Source organism: Mus caroli, chromosome 4 (assembly GCF_900094665.2).
Source record: "Mus caroli chromosome 4, CAROLI_EIJ_v1.1, whole genome shotgun sequence".
NCBI classification, from domain to species: domain Eukaryota; kingdom Metazoa; phylum Chordata; class Mammalia; order Rodentia; family Muridae; genus Mus; species Mus caroli.
The window spans coordinates 83700818-83720266 of NC_034573.1; the positions used below are offsets into that span (position 1 = coordinate 83700818).

The following is a 19449-nucleotide window of genomic DNA, read 5'->3' on the forward strand; positions in this document are numbered from 1 at the left end:
ATGGGGGACTTTTGGGATAGCATTGGAAATGTAAATGAGGAAAATACCTAATAAAAATATTTTTTTAAAAAAAGTCATTTTCTATCTGAATGGGGCCAGGTTCTGTAGAGCTTTGGTCTAGTCTTGAGATGTGTGGGCATGGGTAGGTAGTTATGAAAGGGTCAGATTCCAAATCAGCACAACTAGAAGCATTTCTGACCATGTATCTAGGGATTGTTGGTCCAGAAGTGATTCTATCTAACCTGTGCCCTCAATGATACCAGAAAATATCCAAACAGAGTCATGGAGCAGGCAAGTGTGCAAGAAGGATTCAAACTCCATTTCAATGATGGACACTGGCTTTTTATACCTGTTCAGCATTCCTACAATGTGTTTGCAAAGCATGGCCTCACAGGGGGTCAGCTGAGATTATTGCTGAAGAAAATGCCTTTAGTGATCAAATAAATTCAGGAATAACCACAAGGGCCATAAGCTATCTGAAAACAACAACAAACAGAAACACAGAAATGTCATGCACGTGAAGCCTCCCTTTCTGTTCTTCTTCAGCAAAGTTCAAATATCAAAAACCAACATAAGATATTGACATTGTCTTTGTGTGCCTTCCAGAACTTGAAGGTAACATCCTATTGCTGAAGTCACTACATTCTTCAGACACAGGACTTGGAGGGATCTAGCTGGGGCTGACCCAGAAGCTTCATCCCTGAGGACGAGCTCTCACAGTATCCAAGGTGTTATGCAAGTTGCCCAGGGAAAAAAAGCAATTAATAGTCTTACTCAGCTATAAAGACTGCAGACCACAACTATCACCAGCATGGCAAGATATACTCAAGGGTGCAATAGAGTGGTACTTGGATCTTGGAAGTAACCAACAGCCATATAATTGGGCAGAAGGCCTGCTCAACAGGAGGAGGGAATTCATGCCTGGTAAAGTAAACCTAACTAACTATCCGTAGCTGATGAGGTCATGAACCCTAGAGGAGAACCTACTCCTGCCACTTCCTTAAACCAGTATGCTGCCTCGCTGCATTTTCAGCGCTTATCCTTATACTCACAAATAAGTGTAGTTCTCACCTCTCACAAAAGACGTTTGTTTCTAAAGCAAAAAGAGACCATCATAGAAATCCAAAATTGGTCAAAATGAAGAGAAAATTTGACCATAGATGCCCATTCCCACCTGATAAAATTGTAAGACAATCCTTCCAGGTATAGATTGGGCAAAAATGATCAAGAGAGGGAAGAAAGATTGTAAGAACCAGAGGACCAAAACATCTGCTCTGAGATGGTGTCTTCTATATATGACCGGGAGCTGTGCCCATGCAACCTTAGCCATATGCTCACTTAAACAAGTTCTGCATGATGACACAATACCAGTTGACATGCCAATGTGGATGTGGAAAACCTCACAAGCACCCAGCCTTAAATGAAGAGCTGCAGGCAATTAATGATCCTGGTGTTAAGTATTGTCTATTTAATGGTCTCCAAAAAGTTCCGCAGTGAACAAGACTATTAAAGTTTTTATTGTTACATTTTTATTATTTAAAACAATTTTAAAGTTTAAATATATTTTGATCATATTCTTTATCTCCTCCAACACTCAACACCAGTCAGAGTTTCAGCCTTAATAGGGAAAACTTGGGAACAAAGTTTACAATGGAACAATAACTATTGTACATTATGTGTGTGTGTGTGTGCGTGTGTGTGTGTGTGTGTGTGTGATATGTCATAGTGTTATTAGTATCTAATATATGCCATGAGATATATTTGAGTACATGTATGTATATATATTTATTAAATAAATACATACATATATACAGAAATATATATTTATATAAGAATAATCCTACAACAACTCCGTAAGATAGCTTTTACTTCCACTGCCCATTTGCAGAATGATGAAGGCCTTAAAGCTTGTTAATCTACTCAAAGTTACATGGCTTAATAGAAGACAGATTCGAAAACATAAATTTTAAAGTTTGTGAGGGTTTTAACCCTTATCCTATATACCTGACATCGTGAAGCCTTAGAAATACTCAGTGGCTGAAAAAAGGTAACAAAACGCATCTTGGATGCTTTCATGAATTTCTTGTTGAGTGAAAATAAAGCAAATGTGAAAGGACTGGGGCAAGCCATCTTGTAGAGAGAAGGGAGTTATGAATGCCCTCAAGCATGCTAATCTGATGGACGCCTTCTTTCTTCTTTTTCTTTTCCTTCTTTTTGTCTTTCCCTTCTTTCATTTTCTTCTTATATTTTTAAAATTACAGTTAGAATATACAACATATTTCATCACAGCATTTTCCTAACATAAATACAGATGCTAAAAGCTAGGCTCAGCACGTGGGAAAGAACATGTGGCAATTGTCTCTTGGGGCCTAGGTCACTCATGGCTGTGCTTTCCCAGCTCTCCCCATTTTCCTTCAAATTTGATAATTTAATTTTCCTTTACAGCCAGATGAAATTCTACAGTACATATGTCCCACATTCTTAATGTCCATCATTGTGTTAATAGACATCCAGGATGATCTTATTTTCTTTTTATTGTGAATAATGCATTGATGAACACAGATGTGCATGTGGTAGTATGAACAGTCTAGGAATGGAAGAATGGGATCATACAGAACCATTTTTAAAGGATTTCCATAATAAGCTCTTAGTTTACAGAACCACCATCCATGAATAAGGGTTTCTTTTTCCTACATCCTTGTCACCATTACTGACCGTTGTTGTCCATTCTGACACTGGCAAAGATATGATCTCAAAACAGTATTAATTTGCACTTTCCTGATGAACAGTACTGTTCAACAATCTTAAAAATATTTATTGGCCATTTGTGTCTTTTTTTTTTTGAGAATTGTGTGCTCATTCAACTGACTCCTTTGTTGTAAGGGTATTTAACTTTTACAGTTTTAAAAATTAAATTAAATATATTGACCCTATTTTCTAAGTCTAACTCATGTTCAGCTGTCTTGTAGATTGGGACTAATGATTACATCTTACTATTCCATGAAGTTCCTCTCATTGGTAATGCTTTTTTTATTCATAGAGTCGTCCCTCAATTTCCACAAAGAATATTTCTTCAGGCCATAGTAAATGCCAGAAACCATGGATATTACCAAACTCTAGTATATATACTTATATACATTTAGTAAATACTACATACATATATATGCATATGTATATACATATACTATATAATATATAATGTAAGTTGTATTTATTAAAACATTATAAATTAGGCACACTTATTAACAACTATAACTAAAACAACAGAGCAATACTAAAGAAAACCTGCAAGAGAAGTTATATAAGTGTTCCGGTTTTGGTTTTTTTTGGTTTTTTTTTTTTTTTTACAATATTCTAGTATCTTTGCCACCATATAGCATTCTCTTTCTGGTGCTGTGAGACGATAGCATGCCTAGGTGACAAGACAAAGTAAGGAAAATGATCCATAGACATTGTGATGTAGGGCTTCACTCTGTGTGTTAGTTGAATGAAGGAATTGGGATACTAAGTTACTCTGATGTCTATGATGGCTTCTTAGTGACTAATGGTCAGGTACCATCTACAGCATAGATACACTGGACAAAGAATGACTCTTATCCCAAGCAGGATAGAATAGGACAGTGAGAGTTTTGATCATGTGTCACAGATTCATATGCAATTTATTTTTATTTTTTTATTTTAATTAGGTATTTTCTTCATTTACATTTCCAGTGCTATCCCAAAAGTCCCCCATACCCCCCCACTCCCTACCCACCCACTCCCACTTCTTGACCCTGGCATTCCCCTGTACTGGGGCATATAAAGTTTGCTAGACCAAGGGGCTTCTCTTCCCAATGATGGCCGACTAAGCCATCTTCTGATACATATGCAGGCAGCTAGAGACATGAGCTCTGGGGGTACTGGTTAGTTCATATTGTTGTTCCACCTATAGGGTTGCAGACCCCTTTAGCTCCTTGGGTACTTTCTCTAGCTCCTCCATTGGGGGCCCTATGATCATACGCAATTTAAAACTTAGTAATTTATTTATGGTATTTCCCATTCAATATTCTTACCCTATCTGACTTTCATTGTTAATTATTTTACTTGCTCCTTTATTTGCTCTATGGTGAAACCATCAAACCTAGGACTAAGCACTTGCTAGGCCGGTGCTGCTTCAATGAATACAGACCCAGCACCATTTAATATTTTCATACCAAGGCTGACCTCAAGAAAACATACAGAAATTAAAAGTGCCGATAAAGAGTGACTGGCATAATTTTTTTATTCAAAAAATAAAAAGTGAAATCAAATCATCCACTATAAAATTTGAATTTCATCAGACCAGGATTGTGGACTATTATCATTCCAGTTCCCTAACCAAACACCCAGATTGGAAGCCCCCTCTCCACTGGCACAAAAGAATATGGGTGTCATACCCACAGATACTCCATTTAGTCAGGTTCTTCCCATTCTGACCAAAGCTGAGCTATTAGCTCAAACGCCATAAGCAAAATAGAGAAAAACCCAAAAGTGAATACAGGAGGGAGACCCAGGTGGCAGATTCACTGTGTTATTTTTAGACAGGCCTCCAAAATGTTTTCACCCTCATAAACAGGACCTCTCTGGACTCAGCCTTATTCCTTGGTAGAAGCCGATTAAATAAGAAAAGAGTACTGCCACTAATAGGCAATGCCCGACAAAAACGAGGCTCTTGTGGCTTGTCTCAAAAGGAAAAGCTGCAGGAAAGCACTGAATTTGCAAAGAAGTGAGCTTCATAAATTGTGTGCAAAAAGGTTCTGAAGATTCAGATAAAAAGCTCAGTTCCAGCATGACCATCTGTTAGTCCCCTAAAAGCAGATAGCTAGTAGTTTATAATGGCAATGAAATAGTTCTGGGGCACCCAGGCAACAGCCAGGGTTTCCAGTTACAACCAAGAAACATACAGCCTGGTGACCTGCTGAGCCTGCTTCCACTACCCCTGTGCACCCTCTCCAAACAGGAAAAAAAAATGTTGTTACCGGCTTTTGACTGGCTCTTTTCCTTCCATAAAAAACATAGTAACTTGGCATCAAACTTGCTTTCCCTCTTAACTTGGATCGAGTGTTCACAGTGACTACCCGTACTCCCCCAATCAACAGTTTCTATACACACAGCCCATCTTGAACCCACTCCCCATCATTCTGCCTCAGCCCCTTTCAAAGCTTATCCACTTTTCCTTAAAGCCTCTCCCCACCTCTCTGAATGGAGAGAAAGCCAGGACTGGAGTGGAATCCTGAGTGGGGCAATATGAGAAATTAATAATACAAGAGCATTTAAAGACAGAAAGGTTATCCACAAGCCAGAAAAATCAAGTCCTTAAACAAAAAAAGCCCAGTCTCCCACTGTTTGCTCCACAGCCTCCTCCCAACCTTGGTAGAGTGCTGTAGTCAAGGATCTGGGAAAAGATTTCTGCTGTCTAGACCGCAATTTTGGCTCTGCACTTCTGGGTGTCTGACCATGGTGTTATTTGACCTTTAGATCCCTCAATTTCCTCACTGGTAAATTGTGCATAATGATGGACCTTCCTCTTGGGGTTGTTAGGATTAAGCGAAATAATTTATTTAAAGTATTTAACACAATGCCTGACACATTTTTAAGCCTCCAATTAATGTTATTCATCATTATCAACAGCAGCAGCAAAATCTACATCTTCCTCTAATTAAACTGTTCTTTTCTGACCTTACTATCCTTTTTTTAGTAATTACTAAGATTGCAACTATATATTTTTTATTTTTTTATTACAATGCATGCTAAAATTGGCTTAAGTAATAATTCAAGCCCGTTTGGCTGCTGATAATATCAGATGATGTGAAGCAACAAGCCACAAGCTTGCTTTTTGTCAGCTTGACAAGAATGGACCCATATCTTGAGTGTATACAAACATAGGAAATATTTGTGAAACTGCTAGATACCTCTCTCTCTCTCTCTCTCTCTCTCTCTGTGTGTGTGTGTGTGTGTGTGTTGTAAATATGCAGAGGTATGTGATGAATATAGAGGTCAGAGTTTGATGATGGGTTAATTTTTGAGACAAGGTCTCTCATTGAACCTGGAGCCAGCTAGGTTTTTGTTTGTTGTTTTGTTTTGGGTTTGGGGGCAGGTTCTCTCACTGAACCTAAAGTCTGCTGTTTAAACTAGATTGAATTGCTAGCACGGAAGTCCAGAAATCTTCCCAATGATAGCTGACTAGGCCATCTTCTGCTACATATGCAGCTAGAGACACGAGCTCTGGGGGTACTGATTAGTTAATATTGTTGTTCCACTTATAGGGTTGCAGACCTCTTTAGCTCCTTGGGTACTTTCTCTAGCTCCTCAGGGGAATGCTAGGGCCAAGAAGTGGGAGTGGGTGAGTAGGGGAGTGGGGGGGGGGTATGGGGGACTTTTGGGATAGCATTTGAAATGTAAATGAAGAAAATACCTTAAAAAAAAAGTAAAAAGTGAAGGAAAAAAAAGTCCAGAAATCTTTCGGTGTCCCTGTCTTCAGGACTTCCCATTCTTGATTTTTAGATGGTGCTGGAGATCTAAACTTAAGTCCTTCATTTTGCCTACTGAGCCTTCTCCCTGCTACATATTTTAATTTATAAAAATAAATATAAATGTGACAGAGTTGAAATATTTGCAGCTACCCAGAGAAATCTTTCTTCATTTGCAGATGTTTATAACAATCCAAATTCTGGGCAGTAGTTGCTGGGTAAATATAGAAGCAAAATTAGAATTTTTTTTGTAGTATCTGCCTTACAAAAAATAATTTGATACACTTGTCTATGGAAGAGATCAGGGCCTCCAGGATTTGCTGGCCAACATTCCCTGCCAGGGTGCAGAACCATAGGACACAGCCAATGAAGATCTAAGGAACTAATTTCTCAGTTCTGCAAGGCTAAGGATGTTCTACCTACACCCTTTGCTTTTTAATATTTGACATAGTAACCCTCTTTCGTAAGTCTAGCATGTGCCCAACTGTGTTGGAGATTGGGCTAATTATAAAACCTTGCTCTTTTATACAGGTTTTTCTAATTGGTAATACTGTTTTAGTCACATAGAATTCCCTCGGGATCCATAAAGAATATCTCTTTAGATTATAGTATATGCCTGAAACCATGTGTAGTACCAAACCCTACATAGATCTTTATGTATATCCCTAAACTGAACACAGTGCTATTTCTGTTCTGATAAATTTTATAGCAAACATTGTTATGCTCCCTAGGTAAACCTTTCTTTCTTATATACAAATTCTTGGGGTAAACCTCAGCATACCTCAGTACTGTTAAGGTATAGAAAAAAAAGGTGTATAAGAAGGTTTGAGCTAAAGAAACCAAGGTTATACATAACATTACTTTATAGGAAAATTAATCTGGATTCCAAGTAACTAACTTTACAAATATATTTGACACTTGTGGTCACAAACCCGCCTCTATTAGTGAATTAAAATTGTAGTAACTTTATCTTCAAGCTAAAATATTTTTAATTGTATTATCTTTCTTTGCAATCATAAGTGGGATCAAATATAATCATTTTGGCACAAATTTGATAGTCCGTCACAGCACAAAAAGTTGATATTTATGCTACCCACAAAATATGCAAACATCAGTTAGGAGGTGTTAATAAAACAAGAGAAAGTCTTCAAAAGATGAAGTGGATAAATCCAAATTAAAAGAATATTCCTAACACCAGCAGCCGAGCAGTCTCAGTCTTTGCTATGAAAAGTGCTGTCTAGATGGCAACTCCCTACGTCACTGACGAGACCAGCCGAAAATACAAAGCCTCAACACAGAGACCGGACGCGACGTGGCACAAGCTGGGGAGTGTCAAAGAAGGATATGTGCCCCAAGAGGAGGTCCCAGTCTATGAAAACAAATATGTGACGTTTTTCAAGAGTACACCAGAACGTCCCACAGGGCTGAGGCACACCGGTCAGCCCATCCAGACCTGAAGGTGGTGAAGCAGGCATCTCCAAGACAGCCAAACGCAACCTGAAGCGGAAGGAGAAAAGGAGGCAGTACAGTAGCAGGAGAAAGAAGCAGAGGCCTTGAGTAGGACTCTCTATAAGGTGTCTCTCAGAGACACAGCCCAGACGCTCAGTGCTCTCCATGGCCCCCAGGCCACCCCTCTAGCTGCCTCTGACCAATCTGATTCTGCTGCCACAGCAGAGAAAGCCAAGAAGATCAAGAACATCAGGAAGAAGCTGTAACAAACAGTTGGAGGAGCTGCAGCAACTGTGTCCAGGCCAGGGAGGTCAGCTAGCCCAGGAGAGAACAGCTGGAAAGCTGAGGGTTCTGGAAGAGGAGCTGGAGGACTTGGAGTTGAGCCTGTGAGGCTTCGGGAGTAGGGGAGTGGACTGCAGAACAAACCATGGGGTGTTCTGGGGTCCAGGGAGTATGGGCCGTAGCAGTCAAGAGGGGCACCCCCACACTGGCTCACTTCCACCTCCTGTGGCCCAACTCAGTCCTCCAGAGCTTAGGCTCTCCTTCATCCCGTCCCTTCCTCTCAGCTCCCGTTTTTTGGACTTTCCCCTTCCATCCCAGTGTTCACAATCTGAGTGCGGACCCGAGGTACCTCTGCTGCTGACCTGGATGTCTTGTTGAAAAGAAAACCGGGGTGTGCGAGGCGGGGGAAGAGTCTGTTAGAGATCTGAAGCTGAAGTAGTACCCAAGTTTTGGAGTCTTGGATCCTGTTCACAGTGTTTATGAGTTGCTTCCCTGGCCATCCCAATCCTCTTCCCTATTTTTTTTCTGAAGAAAGTAAGAATAAATCCAAGTAGATGGAAAAAAAGAAAAGAAAAGTATTATCAATTCCAGACTCCTGACTCAGGTGAGCAAGGGACTGGTCTGCTTACCTTAGTTTCTTCTACATTGACAAAGAAAGAATCTACACAATTTGTGTACTGTAGAAAGCATTAAATAAGGGGCTGGCAAGATATCTTAGTGGGTAAAAATGCTTGCTGAACAAGCCCGAAGACCTGAATTCAGTTCTCTGAAACCCGTGGTAGAAGGAGAGATGAACAATTCCCCACACTCCCCTACACACACTAATAATGAGAGAGAGAGAGAGAGAGAGAGAGAGAGAGAGAGAGAGAGAGAGAGAGAGAGAGAGAGAGAGAGAGAGAGAGAGAGAGAGAGAGAGAGAGAGAGAGAGAGACAGGGGGCAGGCTAGGGAAAGGACTCATTCAGGTAGCTAAGTGCTTGGTGTCTGGGCAAGAGAAAGTGAGCTCAGACATCACACTAAAAAAAGCTGGGTGAGGCAACTTATACCACCCATGCTGGGGAGAAGGAAAAGGGCCATCTGGTCAACAAACCTGGCAAACTCAGTGACATCCAGGTTCAATGAGATAACCTGCCTCACAAGGTAAGGTATAGGATGATTGAAGAAGACACCTAATCTGGATGTATGTCTGCCAGAACATCTGCACATAAACATGCTTACGAATACATCAACACCAAAACATGTACAATTACACACCACTTAAATGACCAAAGTGCTGAGAACCTGAAAGTCAATCAGTAGATCTTGTGTGTACAACTATGCATTAAGAATTCAGGGAGAAAACATCCAAATGTTATTATTTGATTCTTTCCTTTTTAGTATCCAAAGCTAATTCCAAATTTTGCGAAATTGTTACGTAATACTTAGATAATCAGATAAAGGATGTCAGTTGGTAACTTTGAGCCTGAAATACTGTTCATCTATAATGTAACTGAGAAAAGTCCCTTTGAGTCAAAAAGCACATTGCTTTCAGCAGCTTTTATAACAAACCACCCCAACCTTCAAGACTTCAAACACACCAGTGGCACTCTTCTGCGCCATATCTGGTCCCGGTCTCAATGTGTTGGAATTTAGGCGTGTGTGTGGCACATTCCTTGCTGAAGGTGGGAGATCAGTGACATATGTATGTACACAATGCCCCAAATGGTAGCTATTAGTCACACATCATGTTTTACTTAAAATTAAATAATATTATGAATTCTACTTCTTTCAAATATGCAGTAGCCACATGCAGCTAGTGGCTTCTATGTTGGGCAGCATAGACATAAAGCCATCCCATACTCGCAGAGCATTCAGTCAGTCATGCTGAGCTGGAAGTGGGCCTCAGCTGGCCTTCACACTGCTGTCCTTAGGCCTCAGCGGCCAGCATTATCTTTTCAATACAGACTGGCTCAGAGAGATCTTTTATTTTAACATTTCCTTTGGTCTCTGTGGCATCTAACAGATTTTTAAAGAGCCTTTTAAAGGTATAGAGCCCTTTATTTAAATTAAGCCTTATATATAAACCCTCAACTGTCACTGTTCCAGTTTCACTTCCAGTGGGAGATTTGAGACCTGCATGAGCCCCTTCCCAAGCAGGTTTAGCTCCTGGGGAGATCACTTAGAAAACCACCTTTAAAGACATATGAACTCTTCTTTATGGAAAACAAAACACACACATCTAGCCCCAATCTTTTTGCCATTCACCCTGTAATTACTTTTATCCTTTTAGTATCTGTCCAGGAGATCCCCTCTACTGCTGTGTCTCCCCTTCTTTTCTACCTAAAAAACTCACAGTCAACTTCAGAGTCAACCATGAAAGAAGACCTCCTGATGGGAAGAGTCATCAGAGGCCCCCAAGCCAAGTACTGTTGGCCATATGGATGGACTGTGCAGGGTGTTGACAGGAGGAAGGAGCAAGGGCAGAGCCTGTAGTATAGGTCAACTGTTATAGGTCCAGAGAAAGCACAATGTCTACATAGCCTGGTAGAACTGGTAGTCAAATCCTGAGAGAGCCAAGGTTTTGCAATAATCTCCTACCTAACTGGTAAGCTCAGAAACAGAACTCCTCAAAGCCAGCCTTGGTTGGTTGGTTGGTTGGTTGGTTGGTTGGTTGGTTGGTTGGTTGGTTGGTTGGTTTGTATGTTTGTTATTATTTTTGCTGCTGATGGTGGTGGATTGGTTTCTTTTGAAGTGCACTTTTTGTTTTTTGTTTTTTTAACTTCCTGGTTATTCCTTCAGTTGGAATATTTTTGGGGTTCCCTCCAATCCCTACCTCAACTCCTATCCCAAACCTTGTGCCCACTCTCAACTCCAGGTTTTCCTGGTTCTGCATGCTTTCACAAGACCCACCTACCCACCTTCCCACTTAGATTCAACTAACCGACAACAGTCGCCTGAAATTAGTGTCTACTTTCCATATGACCTAAGCTGATCAGGCTCATTTCCAACACAACACAGTGATGCCAAAGACTAAAATGGCAGCTCTTTTGTGAGTCCCTTCCACAATGCAGGGAGCTGCTTATCTGATTGCTGGTTCTTCCATGATCTTCACTCATCACTGTGCAAAATGGAGACAAGACACTCTCAAGTTCAGAGTGCCTTCAGTGACCACTGAGTCTCTCAGAACCCTAGCCCCCAAGTTCACCTAGAGCAGAGAACAGCTCCATTGCTCTCAGAGAACCCCCACAGCAATGTTACTGTGAATCCCTAGTTATGTGCATACTATCCTGTGTATGTATGTTTGATGGGAATATGAATTCTAGCTCTCCTACAAGCATCACCTATCTGTGAACCCAAATATTTAGGAACATTACTAGAACTAGAGCTCAAGGTAGAGAATGTCGGTGTGGTAATGACATTCCATTTGAAATCCTTTTAATCTCCATTCCCAGACATACTTCATCTTTTAAATTTCTGCCCACAAATATATGAAACTGTTGTCAATCATCTCTGCAGTCTCTAAATTAGAAGCATACGATCTGTAAATGGTGAGACACTGCATATCCTTACATTATTAATTCAAACACACATAGTTCAAGAGAAATTACTGCAAGCATCGGCCGAGCTCTTGCACATACCAGGTTCTGCACTGTCTGACGCACACCCAGTCTCTTAAGCCTCACACCCGTTGAGCTGCATTATGACGGTTCTCAAAGATGAGCAAACAAGTTCGAGCTACATTGCTAATGAGTGCTATTCTAGGATTTGCTTTCAGGCCATCCATTGAGTGGGTACCAAGATTACCACATTCTCATGATGCCCATGCTCTACCTGAAAAAAAAATCACTGCACAGGATCTTCACATAGTTATGTCTGTGATCATCAAATTGTGTGTATCCAATAGAGAATTACAATGATGAAAACGTAAATGTGTGAATTATTTCCTTCAAGATGGAGGTACAGGCTATTAGCATTACATTTAGGGACAAGATATAGCAAGAATCCTCAGATGACTATCAGGCTTTCCCTGTACACCTCTGGGAAGTTCCTTAAAGTCTCAGTACATAATCCCCTGGTCTGTATAACAACTTTTTAGAAATTGGTTCATAGAGAATAAATTACTAAAAATAGACAATTACTAGTTTTATGTGTTGACACGACTGGATTAAGGAATGACCAGATAACTAGGAAAACATTCTGTCTAGATATGCCTGTGACCGTGTTTTTAGAAGAAATTAGCATTTTAAAAGATAAACTGAGTAAAGAAGATTATCATACCAATTTAGGTAAGCAACTTTGAAAGCAAAAGAGAGCTAAAAGGTGATTAAAGGCCTCTCTTCTTGTGCTGGGAATATCAACTATTTCTTCTTATTCGTTTGAACCCAAACTGAATTTTTTTTCTTGGTTTTTGATCATTAGTCCTCCAGATGAAAGATTCTGGGAATTCTTGAACTCCAGTGATATGAGTCAATTCCTATAATAAATTTCCTCTTAGGCAGACAGATGCACAGACAGGCAGAGGGAGACAGCCTATTGAATTTGTTTCTGAAAAGCATTAACCCAAAGGCAAACCATTTATTAGCAGTCACTATGTATATATTAGTGATTGTTGTTATTGCTTTTGGGGGAAAATTAGAGACAAAGGAGATCAGAGCTTTCTTAAAGCCTCTTTAAGGGAACTAAGGAAGTGTACTGAAGGTAGACTACCTCTCCCTCTGCTTTTGTTCAAGAAGGAGATGAATCAAAGCTAGGACTGCCCTTCACATGGAACAAGAGTGTGAAAGAATGAGGGACATGTTCTTTCCTAACTCTCTTGACTTGGTATCAAACAATCAGATCAGATTACCAAAAGTCCATAAAACTGTGGCTTCAGTGGCTTGTTTTACAGCCACCCCATCAGAACGATATTCAGCCTTGTTCCTCTAGCTGTCTCCAAGACTGAACCCACAGGAATCCAAGCAAGGTGGACTCTCGTCCACAAGGAAACACTAACATTATGTCTGACACAAGCACATCTATCTCCCCCAAATCGTTCTTGGCTCGTAAGTATTCCATCCTGGGACCAGGAATGGTAAGCTACAGCGACCAAGTGACAAATGAATCTGTGCCTTGTGTTTCGGTTTGCTTCTTAGTCCGTTTGTCTGTTATAACAAGAACTCAATGATTAATACTGACTTCTCACAGTTCTTAGGGTTAGAATTCTTAGATCAGAACACCACCATGGGCAGGTTCTTAATGAGGATCTCCTTTCCTGATATTTCAGCCATTCCTCTTTCCACGGTATTCTTCAAGGTGGAGGGTGAGAGTGAACGAAGAAAAGAGAAAAAACAAGTGTGCGGCACCACAGGATGAAGCCTTCATCACCATGAAGCCTTCATGAAGCATTACTCCCAAGTTTCCTAATTTCATTCATAAGCTTAGCTTCTGCATATGATTTGAGATCTGGGTGTGCAGACATTCAGAGGCTACTTAGTGATCTTATACACGTGTTTTATAGGCATAAGAAGAGCATAATAAAGATGAACCACACCAGATAACCAAAGTATCAGAGAGTATCTGTTTGCTTTGCTGTATACAATTAGACCACAAAAAGGCATTTTACAACTATCTTTGAGGCAACAGATTTATTCTAAAAGTCTCAATGAAGATTTTTCTGTAATTCTACTTATGCCTAGTGATCAATCCACAAAACACATTCTCCATCCCTCCACATGCTCACATCTATTTATTGCTCTAATAACACAATGAACACATTCCTGTGTCCTAGACTTAGCCCAGGCTATGTTCTGTTTCCCTGTTAAGATTCTTCATGTTTTACTCTAACTCCCTGTTGTTGCAATATTAATCCTGCCCCCACTTTCTGTCATCTCTAGTCACATCAAGTGAATGCTTTGACTGTGCCAGATACTATAGTAGGCTCTGAGATATTGTCACCAACAAAACAGAAGAAGGAAGAAAGAAATATAAGGGCTGAAAATTAATCTATTTATGAAGCAACAAGTAGTATGCCATGGCGATTATATAGGATGGACTGCCTAGATAGGCACTGCTCTGAGGTCTAGGGTGATGCAGAGCTTGGTCAGACTATACTATGAGCTGTCCTTGAAAACAAAGCTTCAGACTAGAAATTCCTACCTCTTTAGTGTGCTGGTTCGAATAAGAATGCCCCCAAAAGGCTCATATATTTGAATGTCTGATTCCCAGTTGGATTGTGTAGGAAAGATTTGGAGGTATCACCTTGTTGGGGGGCAGGTTGTGGCCTTGTTAGAAAAGATGTGTCACTTGGGGTGGGCTTTCATATTTCATAAGTCCATGATAGGCACCATCTCTGCTAGGCAAGGTCTCTGCTCTCTCTCTCTCTCTCTCTCTCTCTCTCTCTCTCTCTCTCTCTNAGAAATCAGGTATTCACATGAAGAAGGAAACTAGGTTCTTACTTCTTTGTGTATGAGGTGGAAAGTCTACAAGCTGATTGGTTTTCATATCCTTCTCTCTCTCTCTCTCTCTTCTCTCTTCTCTCTCTCTCTCTCTCTCTCTCTCTCTCTCTCCCCTTCCCTTCCTCTCTCTCTCCCTCCCCCTCCCCCTTCCTTTCCTCCTCTCCCTCTTGCCTGCAATTGTGGACCAGATGTAAACTCTCAGCTACTGCACTAGCAGCAAGCCTGCCACCATGCCTACCATAATGTTCATAGGCTAACCCTCTCAAACAATAAGCAAGTGAAGTAAAAGAAAGAAAGAAAGAAAGAAAGAAAGAAAGAAAGAAAGAAAGAAAGAAAGAAAGAAAGAAAGAAAGAAAGGAAGGAAGAAGCTGGATGTATGTACACACTCTTGGTTGCTATGAGGTCTGCAACCCATGAGAAGCCTGTCTTCTCCAGACCTAGCTGAGCTGCTAATGATCTACATGATCTGCCTTCTTCATAAAATGAACACATCTTTTAACGTCCATCCTGGTAGTTAGAGCTCTTCCAGTATATAACACCAGCAATATCGTTCTTCAAGTAGCATAAAGTGAATCTTGAAGTGCTTTCTTCCGCTGACGTCCCTTGAGAGATATCCGTTTGTTAAGGATCTCTCGTATAATTTTCAGCCTGAAGTCCATCATTTGTCGACAGAAGTGAGGAGAGCACAGTGGGAGAGAAGTCTAAAGCTGTGATTTTTGAACAAACAGCCAGTCACAAGTGCTGGTGAGGGAGAGACTTTCCATTTGTCTTTTCATATACACACTCGTCTGTCACTGCAGTGCTTGTGTCTCTAATCTGATTAGCTAGAGGGGTGTCCAGAAATCCCCTAGCTACAATAGCCACTTGCAAAATCCAAATACATCAAAACAATTATTAATAAAATATATCTATAAGCGTGTTTACAGTCACAGGGGGTTAAGAGGGAAATGAAACAGCAGCTATTGCAGGCTCTTTTCCCCTGGAATTCATAATTCATTTACCTTGTCTATCCTGCTCCTGGTGTGGCTACAATCAATTGCATTCAATGTCAGCTCCTAGCACAATGGGCTGCTGGGCCTGCATTTTAGCTCTACAGGCTTAAAATTCTACACTCTTTTAAGGAAACATCAGCAGGTACATATTAGCCATTCAGATGAAATATAATTGCTACTAAGAAGTATTTAGGGCCATACTCCCCCCGACCCCCACCACACACACACACACACACACACAGCATCCTTATAGACAGACACACTCCTCAGAGTATACCACCAACTGGAACAACTCTGAAGTACAGTGACTTAACATAATGAACATTTCTGATTAATGCCACATTCAACAGTCTGGGCAGGTCTCCTGGATGAATCTCCTAATCAGACACAGGAATCTAGTAACCTCGACACATTGCATATCTCTGCAAGATGGCCTGCCATTCTCTTTCTAAAATTGTACAGGGATATGAGCATGGACTACCCGAAATATGGCCACCTTTCCCATGTCATGTTTGCTCACATCCCATCAGCCAAAAAACAGTTCCAAGGCCTCACCTAGATCCACGGGCAACGTGGAGTATAAATCAAATTGAGTGGAATGTTCTAGTCTACATTATGGAAGGTGCGTGTAAACCTGGTGACCACTTAAAAATGCAGAGGAGAGACTGTCGGAGGCAGGAGGGGAGAGCAATTGTGACGTAAAGTGAATTAATTGATTAATTAATCAATTAAAAAAATCCATGACCCTCTACCAAATCTCACCATTTACCAGTATTACAGCAAATGTCATGCCCTGGGTCCTGAGCCTCAGAGTAAGATGACATAGAGCAGTAGATTAAAAGATATTTTAGACATGCATGGTGGCATATACCTGCAATCCCAGTACCTGGTATGCTGAGGCATGAAGATAGGCAATACAAAGCTAGCCTGGACCACATAGAAAGATCCAGGCTAACCTAGGCTTTATAATGAGACCTTGTCTCAAAAATAAATAAGTAAAATTTGTTTTTTGTTTTGGAAAGTATAGGGATCAGAAGTGGAGAATTCTATAGACTTGGGCAATACTCCACTGATGAGCGTGTGTCCATTAGATTTGAAGAATAAAAATTCGATTTACATTCTGGCCTACCTCTTACAATGGCCCGGTCTGTAAAGATAATATGTCTTTTATGCTTCATCAGAAAATAGAACTAAACAGTATTTTTTTGTTCATATGGTAATGGTGGATGAAATGATGGGATGTATGAGAAACATCCCTCCTTTGTACACACATAATGAGGACATGTATGTTACATATTCCAAGCTCTCTGTAACTAGAAACTAGCCATTGTCACTTGCACTTGGAAGAGACTCAGACAATTGATGGCATAGGGAAGCTGAGCATCTTAACTGATTGTAATTAAATATATATTACCTATCTGCTTGATCCTGTATTGTAAGTGGGGGCAAACATTAGAGCTGCAGTAACCACTGACCAAGTCCTCTAGAGATGGATGAAGGGAAGTACAGCATTGAGACTATGGCTTGGTGATGGCAGAGAAGAGAGGAACGCATTTTATTGTCATTTATAGTGGTATTTTTCCCTTTATAAACTTAGTCTCTCATGAACTGAAGTTATTTTAATTGGATGGTTCTCCTCTTCTTTCGCAGACACAAATGATTATATTAGGCCTCTATGCCTTTGGTGAAAAAAAATTCAATGAAATTTGATTGTTTTGAAATGTGAGCACTAAGGGATGATGAAAAGGAAACTATAACACAGCAGATTTGAAATCTGTGCCTATAGCAAAGTAAGGTCTACCACAATACTCCACTGTACCCAACAAATCTCTGCGCAGCCAACTGAAGGCAGTGCTAAGGAGCAATAATGCGCTGTTCGGTACTAGGAATGAATGGGCTTTTCAAGATGCTAGAGAGCTGAGAGCTAAGAGGGATAGGCTCAACGGCCACACATCTCCTGCTTTGTTTCCTGGTTCAGAAGAGTATACTATGATATGGGCTTAGGTCAATAACCAGCAGAGCCTAAAGTTTGCAAACATCCCTTGAAAGAGAAGAATTGAGCGTATAAATTCAATTAGATAAGTAAGTTCCAGACAGCAATGAAAGACTTAATATATAGTGAAACTGTTTTTGGCACAAAATTAAGCTTCCTGGAGCCTTTACCTTAGAAAGTATTACTATGAGCTGGAAGCCCCTTCTCACTCATCGGAGATGAGACCATGGGAAACATCAGGAAAGCATTCTGCATCTGCTCTTGTTCTTTGAAACAACAGTGCATCTGTCACATTTCTGGATCTTTAACTAAATAAATCTTAAAGTGACTCTGACTCTGCAGTGTGTGTGTGTGTGGCATTTGCACACATGTACAAATAGAAGATCTGAGGATACAGAGTTTAGCTGAGTTAGATGTTGTCATTATTGTTGTTACTGAACCATAGACATAGAACCATAGACCACTTGAAATTTTTTGCAGGTGACCTGACTCAGACAACCGTTAGTGGCTAGGCTAAGTGATACACATTAGAAGACACACAGAACATTCTAAGGAGGAACCAGAACATAAGAAAGACTTAAATGGACAGAACATGGGGATTAACAGTTGAGTGATGAAGGAATAGACTGAATTCATGAAAACAGCATCGTCCAAATGTTAGCTGTGGATGGATAGGGAGGTGGGAAAGATGAGGGAGGGAGAAAGAGTTGGGGAAGGGAAAACATGATCAAAATATATTGTATGGAAATTTAAAAAATAAAACATAATTAATCTTAAAAGGGAAAGAAAATCCCCTTGGTTATATCAGTACAAAAAGTGGTTCTTTTCTGAATTTCCAAACAATGTCATACAACATCCTATCTGATATTCCTGTAAATTGTGTTATAAACTGAGTTTATGATGTTAGGCTAGAGTTCATTAAAATCACTTCCTTCCAGTTAATTGCTAAATCTTCAGCAATTCTGAGAGGTTATCCTTAAATACTACTATTAAAAATTAAGCTCTACAAAGTCATTATGTATTTTTCAAAAGGTAATGAATACACCAAATATAATACTTACTGGTTATTTCTATGATATCTTACTATCGTCATTGCTCCCAAGATGTATCTGCTATATGTATTTAAAGAAAAAAATCATAGCAATGGTGAAATATTATTTTTTTAAATATTAATTGTATAAATCACATGTATATGTCAGGGGAGGTATACATGGGTGTGTAGGTACTGGAGACTGAACTCGCATCCTCTGCAAGAGAAGGAAGTACTCTTCACCACTGAGCCATCTTGTCAGTACCCAACAACTATTTCAAACGCTTAGTAGTACATCATCAGCTTAAAAGTAGTTGTGCTATAAGATCGTGCCATAGAATCAGAACAGTTTGAAAATTCTTCAACACTCTGGAGAACCAGCTGTTGAGAATTTAGCTGTATACCAATGGTGGTATCTTCCCCAGGTTTCAGCCAGTTGGAATAGGTTTAACACCTCACTGAGCAGAAAGATGTTACCCATCTCCATTGTCTCCTATGTTGTGCAATATGACATCACATACACAACTGTATTAAGCGTTTTGTCATTTGCTAGAATGGTAATCAATTAATAATGGTGACTATCTTATGGTTACATGTATGCAATTTGATCGATTTTAAAAAGCATACCCTCAAAAATTCAGGTGACAGCAGATGCTGGCGAGGATGTGAAGAAAGAGGAACACTCCTTCATTGTTGGTGGGATTGCAAGCTGGTACAACCACTCTGGAAATCAGTTTGGCGGTTCCTCAGAAAATTGGACATAATAATACCAGAGGATCCAGCAATACCTCTCCTGGGCATATA

The 19449-nt window shown here is 40.1% G+C and overlaps 1 pseudogene; it reads left to right on the forward strand.

The window, feature by feature from the left end:
* The first annotated feature begins 7711 nt into the window (after positions 1 to 7711).
* LOC110292081 lies at positions 7712 to 8327 on the forward strand (annotated as a pseudogene).
* The last annotated feature ends 11122 nt before the right edge of the window (positions 8328 to 19449 follow it).